This window comes from Temnothorax longispinosus, chromosome 1, assembly GCF_030848805.1.
Source record: "Temnothorax longispinosus isolate EJ_2023e chromosome 1, Tlon_JGU_v1, whole genome shotgun sequence".
Taxonomy (NCBI): Eukaryota; Metazoa; Arthropoda; class Insecta; order Hymenoptera; family Formicidae; genus Temnothorax; species Temnothorax longispinosus.
The window spans coordinates 13,352,237-13,366,747 of record NC_092358.1 but is presented as its reverse complement, the minus strand read 5'-3'; the positions used below and the strand labels follow the sequence as shown (position 1 = coordinate 13,366,747).

General features: G+C 32.7%; 1 protein-coding gene, 2 long non-coding RNA genes and 1 pseudogene across 5 annotated transcripts in view; 1 reads left to right on the top strand and 3 right to left on the bottom strand.

The window, feature by feature from the left end:
- LOC139809977 (odorant receptor 13a-like) overlaps positions 1-14,511 on the bottom strand; it is a 602,938-nt gene that overhangs the window by 500,732 nt on the left and 87,695 nt on the right. The window lies entirely within an intron of this gene.
- LOC139811056 (uncharacterized) lies at positions 5,979-7,228 on the top strand. Its single transcript, XR_011731537.1, has 2 exons — positions 5,979-6,496; positions 6,592-7,228. It is a non-coding gene; the product is annotated as an uncharacterized lncRNA (long non-coding RNA).
- LOC139813287 (protein FAM50 homolog) lies at positions 7,570-8,970 on the bottom strand (annotated as a pseudogene).
- On the bottom strand, positions 9,229-12,502 carry LOC139809402 (uncharacterized). 2 transcript variants are annotated; one of them, XR_011731099.1, is made up of 4 exons: positions 10,689-12,502; positions 10,445-10,570; positions 10,314-10,372; positions 9,229-10,080 (listed from the first exon to the last, which is right to left on the bottom strand). It is a non-coding gene; the product is annotated as an uncharacterized lncRNA (long non-coding RNA). The 2 variants fall into 2 exon arrangements; XR_011731098.1 differs by having other exon boundaries at positions 10,445-12,492.

Genomic DNA, 14,511 nt, shown 5'->3' with positions numbered 1-14,511 from the left:
TTTGAAATAGGAACAACTGCAATAAAGTCGATGGTAGGGATTAGTCTGTCAGATTTAAAATTGAAACGTTCAAACCGAGTCCAGACTTTAGCTATTGTGAAACGAGGTGTAGAAATCCATGGAGAAGTTGTCACTGTCAATACGACCTTACTTTTCCAACGAATAGTTGTATTGTTGAGTGGCAATGAGGAAGCGACACGTGATGCATTTCGCTACGAATTGGCACCTTTTCCGTTATCCTTATTCGATGATCAAGGCTTTATGAGAAAATCGAAGAAATCCGATTTATATAAATCGTTAACACCAATGGCAGCCGATCAATTCACTTTGACTGGAAGCAGAGTAATTATTGATGGTGGATTTTTATTGCATCGAGTAGTATGGTCGCTGGGGAATACGTATACTGACATATTCAAAACCTATGAGGCTTACATTCGGAAGCATTATGGTTTCAATTGCATTGTGGTTTTTGATGGATATGGAGACGATTCCTTAGGTGCAAAAAATTATGAGAGGATGAGACGAACGAACAAAAACTTTGGAGCTGATGTGACATTCACAGAGGATATGGTGGCAACCATGAATCAAGCAAAATTTCTGAGCAATGACAAGAACAAAAGTAGACTGATCAAATATCTCTCGAAACACCTTGAAACCGCTGGCATTGCCGTCAAGCAAGCAGATCATGATGCTGATCGTTTAATTGTCACCACAGCTATTGCCGAGAGTATCCAGCATAATAAAGTCGTAATCGTGGGTGAAGATGTCGACCTTGCCGTTCTCATGATTGGATTAACACCTGTGGATCGAAATATACATTTTTTCAAACAAGGGCGAGGAAAAACAATAGATGTCGTGTATTCATCAGAAGGAAACGCAGCAAAGAAAGAGATAATTGTTTTTGCTCATGCTTTTACTGGCTGTGACACCACGAGCGCAATTTTCCAACGAGGAAAAAATAGCATTTTCCATCTCCTAAAAAAAAAAACCAAATTTACTAAAAGATATACGAGTTTTTTACGATTTTGAGGCTTCAGGACAATCTATCGATGATGCAGGAGAACGTCTGATGTTGGCATTATATGGAGCATCAATTGAAGATACCCATCTTGATAATTATCGTTTCAAGCGTTTCCAAACATCAGTTGCTCGAGCTAAGCTGGAGGTTCGTCTTGCTCAGCTGCCACCGACACTGGCAGCAGCTTCACAACATTTCCGTAGAGTATATTTTCAAGTGCAAGAGTGGCTCGGCGACAATGAATTTTCAATTCTGGATTGGGGATGGAAATATAAAATTCTACGTTGATGCCAGTAATGACAAAATCAAAGCCCGCTCCAGAATCATTACTAAGAAATATCTCGTGTAAATGCACAGGGTCTTGTGGGAAGGCATGTGGCTGTCGACGACTCGGCTTACAATGCTCCCAAATCTGTTTGTCTTGTCAAGGAATGTCTTGCACGAATCGAATGGCAATTGACCTTGGAAACGATGAAGTGGACAAAATAGATGATCCTAACTACGAAGAATTTGAGATCTTCCCCGGACACCAAGATCAAGAAGCTGAGCAAAACGAGGCAGAAAAGGACGAAAGTGACATAGAAGATATCGTAATGCAAGCTGAGCCTATGGATACTGAGAATTGAAATAATTATTCAAGACGCGGATGTTAATTTTCATCAACATCTGCGTGTTGGATAGTTTTAGTATCCAAGGAATATCCAAATGATTATCACATCAAAAAAACATATTTTCAATGCTTGTGGATTAGGCCTACTGGGGAAACCACAGAAAAAAAACGCACCATTGACTTTACCTCAGAGGTGGTGTGGAAAATAGTCAAAAGATGCACTGTCTGTATGTTTGAATAAATGTTATAAATAATATGAATAAATTTTTTAAAAAATTTTTTGAGTTGATATGAGACAACGAGTACAACGATTATAACATGTTTTTTAATTGTTTATAATAATTTTTAAATAAACAATTTGTTAATAAATAAGTAAACATGAGAGAATGTGTTGAAAACGGCTTTGCAATATGGTTCAATAATAATGCGAAAAATTACGTAAATTTTATAAAAATAATTATTTTAGTGTAAAACAAGCGTTATCCGACCTATGCGCAATATTAGATAACTTTGCACGTCAATAAAAAAATCAGCGTTCGTCGTACGAAGAAAATACAAGGGTCCTTTTTTGTTGCAAATTTCGTCCACAACAAGATGCATACGATAAAATTCGTCTCAAATAAATTCTAAGGTCTGAAAACAGCGAAAAACTAAGAGTAGTCCAAAAAATCAAAATTTTTTGCTTACATAGCTACAAACTAAAGAAAAAGGGTCTAAAAAATCGGTTACACCCTGAAAAGTATTCTTTGTAGTTCTCAGATGATGTGTGATTTTTTGGGAATTTTTAATTCTATTTTAAATGACTGAAAAAAATCACCGACGCAATATTAAAAAAACGATGAAATCGAGGGTTTTCGAGATCCGAGTCTCGGACTTTGACGGCGCGTGCAAGCTAAACGACTGACTTGACGATAAATGTTGTTCAGATCATTATTGTAGATAATTTTACGCTCTACAAAAAAGGTACGTATAGTTAGTTACCCTATCTTGCTTAGTTTTCGAGATATTTGAGAAAAAATAAAAAAAATCGCGTTTTTTGTCGATAATATTGTTAATAACTTTTTAATGCGCATGCGCATTGCGAAGCAAAATCAATCCCACTTACAGCACCTTAAATCAAAGCGATTCATGGTGGTTGCAACCTGAAAAGAGTAATTGGAAGGTTCGATGTCTAATATGACTGGCCTATACAGTCGATCTTGTACAAGCAGAGCACTCGACATCATTTCATATACAAAAGCGAACATCACATGTTAAAAATACTATTGCAGCTAAAACGAAGAAAGGTATGTATTGATAGAATATGTATGTAATTGTCCATAAAAAATTTAAAAAGATTTTTATCATTGATACTTTACAATAGATATAATCCCGTTAGTTATAATATATACTCCTATAAGAAATCATGTATTTTATAATCGTTTTTGATAGAACAATGCTGTTTCTTAATGTTAGAAATAAACTTAAAATATAAATATATAAATACTTTTAAGCTTAGGTAAGCGTTTAAAAAAATATTACTTTATTAATACATATTGTAATGAGTATTGACTAAAGTCGATACTAGTACCGAGAAGGTTAAATAGTATAAAATAGTATTATATTAATATTATATTAAATAGTATTATATTTAGTATTAAATTTAGTATTATATTAAATAGTATAAAATAGTATTATATTAATATAGTATTAAATAGTATTGTACAATATACAGTACAAAATTACCTTTTTCAAAAAAAGGTAAAAAAAGGCGCCAAGTACACGCGCAATGTATGTTGTAAATCTAAAAATCTTAAATGGTAGTAGCTTTATTTCTTTCTAACAAAATAATTCACAAAATTGCGTTACCTAACTCAACCCAAGTGATATGTATAGTAGCTTTATATTTTTCTCCCTAACAGAATAATTCACAAAATTGCGTTACCTAATTCAACCTAAGTGATACGTATTTCAAAAAAAGATGTGAAATTTTTAAATTGCGCCAATTGCAAAGAGAATATATATACTTTGAAAAATAATTGTTGTGCAACTATTTTTAAAAAATAAAACAAAATTGTGTTACCTAACTCAGCCCAAGTGGTATGTATCTTTGTATTCCTGAGAGTCTTTTTATCAACCCAAGTGGTAGTAGTTTTAATTCTTTTTGATAAAATTATAATATTACAAAGAATTATTTTAATCACAAAGAATTAAAGAGGTAACATAAAATAAAAATATTTAAATAAAATAAAATAAATAAATTTTTCTTGTAAAAAACTTGGCGCTGCTTTTTTAAAGTTTAGAACCTTTGCACAAGACTTTCGTATGGCAACGTAGTGTAACGAAACGTGGGTCAACGCACAAGAAACGTATCAGTTACGGCGTTAAGCGTCGTCTACAATGGCAGCAGGAGTATGCAATAAGACGTAAGCAGTAAACTATTCTATTGACCAATCACAGTCGATTATTCTTGAATTGTAAAAATCCCATTAGTCAATAACTTACTGCTTACGTCTTACTGTATACTCCTGCTGCCATTGTAGATGACGCTTTATACGTCAATACGTTTCTACGTTGATCTACGTTACGTTACCATACGAAAAATTTTTTGCGGAGGCTCTAACCGATACGTTTCTTGTGCGTTAATCCACGTTACGTTACGCTACGCTATCATACGAGAGTCTTGTGCGGAGGCTCTTATCCAGACAAATTTGCATAGCGCATAAACATAAGAAATTAATTGGTTTATATGTATATGTGCAAAAGGAAATAGACCAATCCATCTCTTTATGCATATGCTTATGCACCTATGCAAGTTTGTCTGGGTTGACCTTAAAAAAGCAGCGCCAAGTTTTTTACAAGAAAAATTTATTTATTTTATTTTATTTAAATATTTTTATTTTATGTTACCTCTTTAATTCTTTGTGATTAAAATCATTCTTTGTAATATTATAATTTTATCAAAGAGAATTAAAACTACTACCACTTGGGTTGATAAAAAGACTCTCAGGAATACAAAGATACATACCACTTGGGCTGAGTTAGGTAACACAATTTTGTTTTATTTTTTAAAAGTAGTTGCACAACAATTATTTTTCAAAGTATATATATTCTCTTTGCAATTGGCGCAATTTAAAAATTTCACATTTTTTTTTGAAATACGTATCACTTAGGTTGAATTAGGTAACGCAATTTTGTGAATTATTCTGTTAGGGAGAAAAATATAAAGCTACTATACATATCACTTGGGTTGAGTTAGGTAACGCAATTTTGTGAATTATTTTGTTAGAAAGAAATAAAGCTACTACCATTTAAGATTTTTAGATTTACAACATACATTGCGCGTGTACTTGGCGCCTTTTTTTACCTTTTTTTGAAAAAGGTAATTTTGTACTGATATCATGCGTTTTGTAGTGATAAGCAAGTATCGGCAAAAAATTTCCATTTTTTATTTTTTAATTATTCACAAATTGACAATAACAACAAATTAAATTTTTATTAAATTTATATATATATATATATATATATATATATATATATATATATATAACCTTTTACTTTTTACAAATATACATATATGTGTATTTATATTCGTATTATATAGAGAATCGCTATAACATTAAATGTAATAATAGTTATAATATAGAACTATTGTCTCCTATTTTTGAAATTTATTAAATATGTATTTATTGATTAAATACCTATTTATTATATTTAATGTTATTCTTGTAAATTCTCTGTTAGGTAGATATAAATACACATATATATCGTATATATACATATATATAATATTAACCTGTTTTTTAAATCATGTTTATCTGCAATAATTAAATTATTTATATTAAATCAATTATTTTTAAAATAAAAAATTTACCTGACAATGTGATTATTCCTTATCCACTAATTATTAATTTTTAAATAAGTAATAATTCATGTATTAAAAACACATGAAGAATATAAAATGATGCGAAACTGGAAACTACTGGAACAGATTCGGGTCTGGACTAGTTATTTATTGGTTCGGATTCCTTGACTGCTTGAACAGATCGACTGAGAAAAAGTTTATTATAATGGACCATTTTCCCAAAAATATTACATACATGGATCCAACTTGTATCAAATCTATGAATAATACGTGATTATAATCGATATAATTGTATATATTTATTTTTGTTCAGTTATCTTCAAGAAATGACAAGAGATGATACATCTAATCGTTGTAAATAGATTTCTGTTAGAGGATCTGATCATGGATTAATATTTTAATACTGTTTCTGTATCGGAATGAATTAAAGTATGGTTTTGTATTTTCATATTGTAATTATTATATTCAAGTCATTAAACTATTCATGTATTTTTATTTTCCCTCCAAATGTTTGCGAAAACTTAACTATTTAGTAGAGCTATATAATCGAGTAAATAAATTAAATATTATCACATAACTGAATGAATTAAAATCACAGTCCTTAAAAATACAATGTAGCTACAATATATATATATATATATATATATATATATATATATGTCGTAGTCTTTTCGTTATATTCGTCATTTCATGAAATACCTAGGCACTTCCAGAAACGTCGACGTTTGGTGAAACTTATTCAAATTACTTAACGTGCCTAGGTAGTTCATGAAATGACCACTCGGCGCAGGCGCTTCGTGATAAATACTCAAATACGTCATCTGACTAATTTCACACTTCGATGTTTCATGTAATGCCTGGCATATCGTAACACGTGCCTCGAGAAAATTAATTATTTTCGTAACAATCAAAAACATTTAAAATGGAAGATATAGTGAGTAAAGAATTATTTATCGAAAAATACAATAAGTACTATGAGGAACAACCTGGTAAACGACCATATACTTCAGCTCAATTAAAAGAGGTAAATATCAAATCAAATTACGCATATTAAATACTTTTGAGGTTAGGACAACTCTTACTGAACTAACAGTTTTCTTATTCATTTGTGTATTTCAGCGAAAAATATCGATTGTAACCAAGTCCAATCATACAATGGTATCAAAACTCAAGCTGAAAAAATGTTAACCGTAACTAAAAAAATATTGCCAGATATAATTGTTGGTGATTGTGTACTAGTCAATGTAGATAAAGTTGATCGAAGTCCAGGAGATCCACAAAATATCGTTGCGGTAATTACTGACTTTAAAAATGAAGTCTATCAAGTTGGCACGGTTGCAGGTTTAATAAAATCTTGGTTTAATAAATGCGATCTCAAGAAAGCATCATCAAAATTTCTCAAAATTGAGCAGGTCGACTCAAATACATTTATATCACTCCGAGAAGCAGTTGCTGCACAATCTTTATTTAAAGGACAAGGTTTTGTTAAATGTTCGTGTCAGCCATCGAAGACTCAATGTCAAACGAACCGGTGTTTGTGCTTTAAGTCCAAGCTTCAATGCAACTCACGGTGCCATAAAAGTGGACCATGTGCTAATAAATAATTTTCAAATCTAGCTAATTTAAAAAAATTGACGAAATAATATGATTATTTGTACTTTATTATTATGAATGTAATTTAATATTATTTAAAAAATTCTTATAAAATTTGTTAATGGCAAGAAATTCTATTAAATACTATCCACGTTAAAGTGTATCAAGTCTGTTCATTAATAACCTGTTTTTGTAGAATAAGTATATGTGTCTGTTACTCATCTTAAACGATGCTCATCGTAAAGGACGTGTTACGATATGCCAGGCATTACATGAAACATCGAAGTGTGAAATTAGTCAGATGACGTATTTGAGCATTTATCACGAAGCGCCGGCGCCGAGTGGTCATTTCATGAACTACCTAGGCACGTTAAGTAATTTGAATAAGTTTCACCAAACGTCGACGTTTCTGGAAGTGCCTAGGTATTTCATGAAATGACGAATATAACGAAAAGACTACGACATATATATAATCAGCTTATATATATTTATATAATCAGCTTATATATATATATATATATATATATATATATATATATATATATATAATCAGCTGTTTTATAATGAATCAATTGTACGATGAAACAAAGTTATTTATCTGGTTATAATATTTACAGTCCTTAAATCTGAATCCTTTAAACAAAATTGGACAATTCGTTGAATCTAAGATCAGATTTTAGCTTTCTTCCTATTTTTATCCGACACTGTATACTTGTAACTTTTCGTTGGATCAAAAGGTTCCCATCTACTCGCTGGAAAAATGTGTTTGTTCCTCTCGTACCATGATCTAATAAGAAAATAAAAAAATAACATAAAAAAGAATTATGCAAAATATTCTTTTAATAATAAATACCTAAGTAAAACTTTTCCGACATGTGATTCCTCGGTTTTGACAGAAGCATCGTGCATAATACGAATATCATCGTGAACGTCAAATGTGAACAGAGGCCCGCTCTTTCCTCGTGCCTAATCGCAATATTACATACATTAAAATAACATGCCAACATTGTGATATTGCTTCATAAGTTTTATCATTTGGTATATTTACCTTAGTTACAATAAAATCAGTTACAGTTGCAGTAAAACGTATAATGGTGCGGTAATATAAGATTCTCCTTGACATACATTAACTGATCTGCCATTACTGTTTTAAGCTCGCTGAATTCGGGCCTCAGAACTTCTAAACATCTCTGAAGAACCTAATAGATAGAATTACCTGTATGTGAAAATTTAATTTATGCAGCAGAACATTATATATCATGCCAATGTTACTCCAAAAGTGACACTGGAGTATTTTAATAACTTAAACGTTCTCTAAACCACTGAGACATTCACCTTTCTTCATTATAACACTCCGACGATGGTCAGATCCATCCCAATAACTGAATGTGATCTCAATTTCTTCTTCCTTCAACGCGTTCTGCTTTCTAGCCCATTCTTGTCTCAATTCTTCCCTAAGTTTATTTTCCTCCTCGTCCCTTTCCCTACTGGCAAAAAACATGTATCTACATCTGGATTTTTCTAAATCTTCTTAATCGCAGGGCCATCAGATTGCACATTTTCTGACTGCGGGGATTTTTCGGCATTGTCTTCGTCAGAAGACATCTCAGCTTCATCTTCGTCTTCTTCCAGATTAAAAGACAAAGCTTGAATCTGTCTCTTCTGTTTGTTCTTTTCTGTCTGCTTCGCCGCTAGTGCTCTTTCCTTTTCCTGCTCTTTTTCACGTTCCTTCTATCAAAGCATAAAATACACGTACAAAAATACAAATTATGAGATAATCAGGATCATAAAAAGATTGTAAGAAATTACTTGTGGGTATCAGGATTCGTGAATGTTCGCTCAATTTAACGGCGGATTTTCTCTTGCACTCCGCGTGATCGACGATACATGCACATTTCGTGGCATCTAGCCTTAGCATCTTTGTGGTATCGTCATCATGCATTAGGATTTTCTTCATATCCTATCTTCTGAAGAAGCCCATCGAAAGTTCTTGATATGTATGACTAGATGACATTCAGAGCACTAGGCAGAAATCACACACACACACACACACACACACACACATATATATATATATATATATATATATATATATATAATATATATATTATAATTATTGTGTGTGTGTGTGTGTGATTTCTGCCTAGTTCTCTGAATGTCATCTAGTCATATATATATATATATATATATATATATATATATATATATATATGTAGGTCTAGAGGTATGTTCCGGGACTGTTTACGTTTTTTGAAATGTACAGTCCTGGAATATAACGCATATATATGTAATCAGATTCAAAAAATTGTCCCGAAACGTGCCGTAGGACATGAATTTTTTCCAGGACAGTCCTGGAAACTGCCAAATGTCCTGGAATATACCGATGTAAAAAATAAAAGTCCCGGAACATACTTCTGGACCTACATATATATATATATATATGTAGGTCTAGAGGTATGTTCCGGGACTGTTTACGTTTTTTGAAATGTACAGTCCTGGAATATAACGCATATATATGTAATCAGATTCAAAAAATTGTCCCGAAACGTGCCGTAGGACATGAATTTTTTCCAGGACAGTCCTGGAAACTGCCAAATGTCCTGGAATATACCGATGTAAAAAATAAAAGTCCCGGAACATACTTCTGGACCTACATATATATATATATATATATTCACGGCAAACCACATATATAACATCGTGTTATTTTTATAACCTATTTACGCAAACGTTACTTCTGTATAAAGTAACTTACGATACGATAATTCCTCCGCGTAAACGGGAGATTTTATAGTAACTATTATGATCGGAAATCAAGAGCCACCGTTGAAAGTAGTGAAGGTTACGTTTCTCTGATTGAGAGACGACGACGTATCTTAATATGAATTACTGTAAGTTACTGTAGATGTACTCACTCGCGTAAACATAGTTCGACAACTTTTACAAGACAGCATATACGTACGTGTGCCATTTTGAATATACCTTCCTTCTTTTAAAGATCTCCTCGACATCTCTCTGTGGTTAATACTTTATATATTTCACTTACTACGTTTACACGCGAGCGTTACTTCTGTAGTAAACTTACGATAATTCCTTCGCGTAAACAGAATTTTCCTTCGCGTAAACGGGATTTTGTAGTAACTTATGATAATTTACTCCGCGTAAACGAGTGAATCGTAAGTTACTACAGAAGTAACGCTCGCGTAAACATACATTTTGACAACTTTTACAAGACGGCATATACGTACGTGTTTGTACGATTTTGTAGATACACCTTCCTTCTTAAAGATCTATCGGCATCAGCTCTCTACAGTCAATACTTATATATATTTCACTATCTGTCACGACGCGGCAACGGTTACGACTATCACACACTTACACTTATCCTTTTCTAGGTTGTAAAAAACTGTCACTGTCACGCACTGCGACAGTGCACGAATGCACTCTCGTGTCAAAAATGGGAAAGTGACACACCAGCCGCCATTTTTGTCCGACGTGGACGTTTCTTAAAAAAAAATTTTCCACATTTGGACTTTGCATCGCAATATCTTCGCTCGTAGGGCACGTAACGGAAAAAAAACTCTTATTTATAAATCAAACCCCAAGCTATCGATCGAACCTACTTAGAAATTGATCCGTTCACTCGTTATTGAGATCTCAAAATCTTGGATACTCGCAACTCATGCGTTCGCGTAAAAGAGTCACGGTGCGTCTCGCTTCGCGCGTACTTGGCGCGAGACACTACCGTGTCTCTTGAAAATCAGGAAACATTATAAAATATGTAAATTAGAATTAATTTTCCTCGCTGACGTCATATGGAATTGCGACATAAAAAATGATAAATTATGTTAAATATTTTGGAAAATACATTGAAATAAACTAGTTTTATCATATGTTATTATTTGCATTTAATAATTACAAATGGTAAAATGAAAAAAATTCTTTACATTTTGAATATGATGTATTTCGTATTTCGCTACATAAAGAAACATTTCATGTGGATTAACTTAACAAGTTTTATTTATTTATTTGTCTTAGGTTCTCTTCTTCATTTATTTCAAGTAACTCGGACTTCCAACCTTTCCTTGCGCGATAAACATCTATATAATAAGATTGTATCTGTGATGAAGATGGCAAGAAATCAAAAAAATAAACAAATTTTATTACAACGTCTTCAAAAAATGAAAAAATTAGCAGTAAACAGTTTTAACACAGCTATCGCAGAAATGCCGAAAGTTATGCAACATTTTTTTTTGTCTAATATTAAGAATTTAAAAAGAAGGAAATATAAACGACAGTACACAATAGAGGATAAAGCCTTCGCTTTATCATTAGCAAGAAGAGGTCCAAGACTATATAGATTTTTAACTAATATTTTTTGTCTACCCAGTACTGAGACATTGAGAAAATTAATTCATAACATTCTTATTAATTGCGGTATATCAGATTGCGTTTTCGAAAATTTGCGACAAAAAGTTGAAAAATTTACTGATTATAGAGAAAAATACTGTATTTTATTATTTGGCGAAATGAAAGTAAGCCCAGGACTATATTATAACAAATCAAGCGATATCATAGAAGGAGTAGTTGATACTGGCATCAATAGAATTCCACAGTTTGCGGACCATGCTCAGGTTTGGATGATAAAAGGTATTTATGGACAAAGACCGTGGAAACAACCAGTGTCATATTCATTCTGCAAAGGCACATCTTCATGGGAGAATATTTGTTATATGTATAAAGAAATAGCTAAACGTTGCCGCAATGCTGGCCTTATAATAATTGCATCAATTTGCGATCAAGGCAGCACTAATGTAAAAGCCATAAAAACAATGATATTTGACACAAAAAGACAAGTACAAACAGAGGCAGAAAAAGCAAATGATATTATAATCATAGAGAATATGAAAATAATTCCTTTGTTTGATCCTCCTCACCTACTTAAATGCATACGAAACAACCTATTAACCAAAGATTGCAAATATATATTAGAAAATGAGTCGAGAGTAGCTAAATGGTCGGATATAATACAAACTTATATTATAGATAAAAGTAGAGGCTGTGATAGTTTTCTAGAAAAAATTAAAGATTACCATGTAATACCGGAGAAAATAAAAAAAAATAAAGGTACGTTGTTGTACCCAGGTATTTTCTAACACGTACGCTAAAGTAATGTTACTGTACAGTAAACAGGAAATGGAAAGCAAATGCAAAACATGTAAATTGTCTCGCGATGCAATTAATACTGCCAATTTTCTGAAATTTTTAAATACGTTATTTGATAGTATAAATGGTGGAATTAATATGAAAGACAGAAGTATAGATAATAAGACTATGACATTTACCACAACAGATGACTCTACATATGATAATATATGGAACTCAGCCATCACATTTTTACAAAATATGCAATTTCAAAAAAAAAGGCACATAATAAATCCAAACCTGAGGTATTGAATAATTTTGTACACACATTGCGTGGGTTCAAATTATTAACAAAATATTTACAAGAAATAGGCTTTCTTAGCTTTGCTACCCGTGAGTTCAATCAAGATCCACTAGAAAACTTTTTCAGCCAAATGCGTTAGCATGGGGGAAGAAATAATAACCCAACTTGTACGAATTTTGGATATTATTATAGATCTTTAATGCTAAATTCTTGTACACAAAATGCATTACGTGGAAGTAATTGTGAGCAAGCTGATATGCAGAATTTAATTGATATGCTCACAATACCTGCTTTCAATACTATACAAGAAGCTAATGATAAATATATTATTTCTGACAAAAATATACAAGAGCTATTTAATAATACTGTGATAGAAAATATAATAAATAATATTATTGATAAAATTTTATCAACAGTTAGAGGCTGTGAAACTTGCTGTGCAATTTTATCAAATGAGAAAGAAAGTATTGCAGAATATATAAAAAATATAACTGCCTTAACTGATTATTTTATTAATAATTATTTTTATATTACAGGAATATTAAAAAATATAAAAAATAACATTAAATTATACAATTTAAGTTGTATAGACTGTGAATACAAACATATTCAAAATTATATTTTAAATACATATATCCCAGGATGTATAACGCGTAATATAAAAACAATTAATAATATTTTAAAGGGCTTTAGGATTCCACTAACACAAACTAGTAAATTGCATGATTTAGCATATGCATACTATAATACACATAAGACTTTTAATAAATAATAATGTATATATTTTTTTTAGTTTTATGTTGTTACATAAATATATTGTCTTTAACCCTCGGTTGTCACACGAGATCAAAAACCCCAATTTTCAAACAGCTGCATGCTGTCCAAAAACAAAGTTTAAACATTGTAGATCAATATATTATAAAAAATTCACTTGTTGAATGTTTAAAAAAATTCTTAAAAATATTCAAAAAAGAGGTGTGACAACCAAGGGTTAATATATCTATTTTTATATTGTCTCTAATATATCTATTTTTATATTTCTTGTGAATAAATATTATTTAAATATAAAATTTACTTTGTAATGCTCTTTTTTCTTTTCTACTGTACATCCTATTTATATTTGCTTAATCGGTCTAGAAATTATATTATGTTATTAATAATATAGGACAGATGTGACAAATCTGAATAGAATGTATAGTTTATCTTTTTAATTAGCATAATAAGCTGCTATGGAAGAATTATATATATATATATATATATAAACTTTTGATTCTTACGGAAAAGCGACACGTTAATTGACTACCGCGTCGCTTCTTGCCGCGCGGCAAGCGTTTCCGCGTCCTATGGACAGAATAAGCCATAAGATCCGGCTACGAGTTTCCCCCCGCTTTTGTAGATGGCGCTAAAACTAGGCGTCCGCGTTTAGTACACGGCAGCTTGGAGCCCCTGGGCGCTTCAATGGTCCCTTGTTTGCGCGGTGATTTTCCGGGATCCTTCCCGGCAGCGGATGGGACATGACTGCCTCTGCGTTCCTTCCTCTCGGTCCGGGAATGGTGACCATCCATCCCGGAATCCGGTCAGCATAGTGAGGAGGGCAGGTGAGTTTATTCTGCCCCGGCGTCCCGGGGCCCTGCTTCTGCGGGTCCGCCCGCTGCTGCGTCACGCTCCGCGCGCGTGTCCCCCGTGCTTCTCAGCTCTCGGCGGCCCGCGAGCTAATTGCTTCGATCCGCTTCGGCGATTCTTCCCTCGGCTCCATCTTCTCTGGCGACTCCATCCTTCGCATTCTCCCGCAGGAAACCCGCATCTCGTCTCGGTGAGGCGCCGCGCAGCATACAAAATAATAAAATAAAAGGATCAGAATACGTAACGCGATTATAATATGCCCCTGGAGATCTCGTAATGACTCATTGAACCGTCCTCAGGCGTGAAAAAGTCGCGAAACCCACGCCTTGTAACGGCGGCGGGGCGCTGCAACGTTGCAGCGAAACTGCAACGTC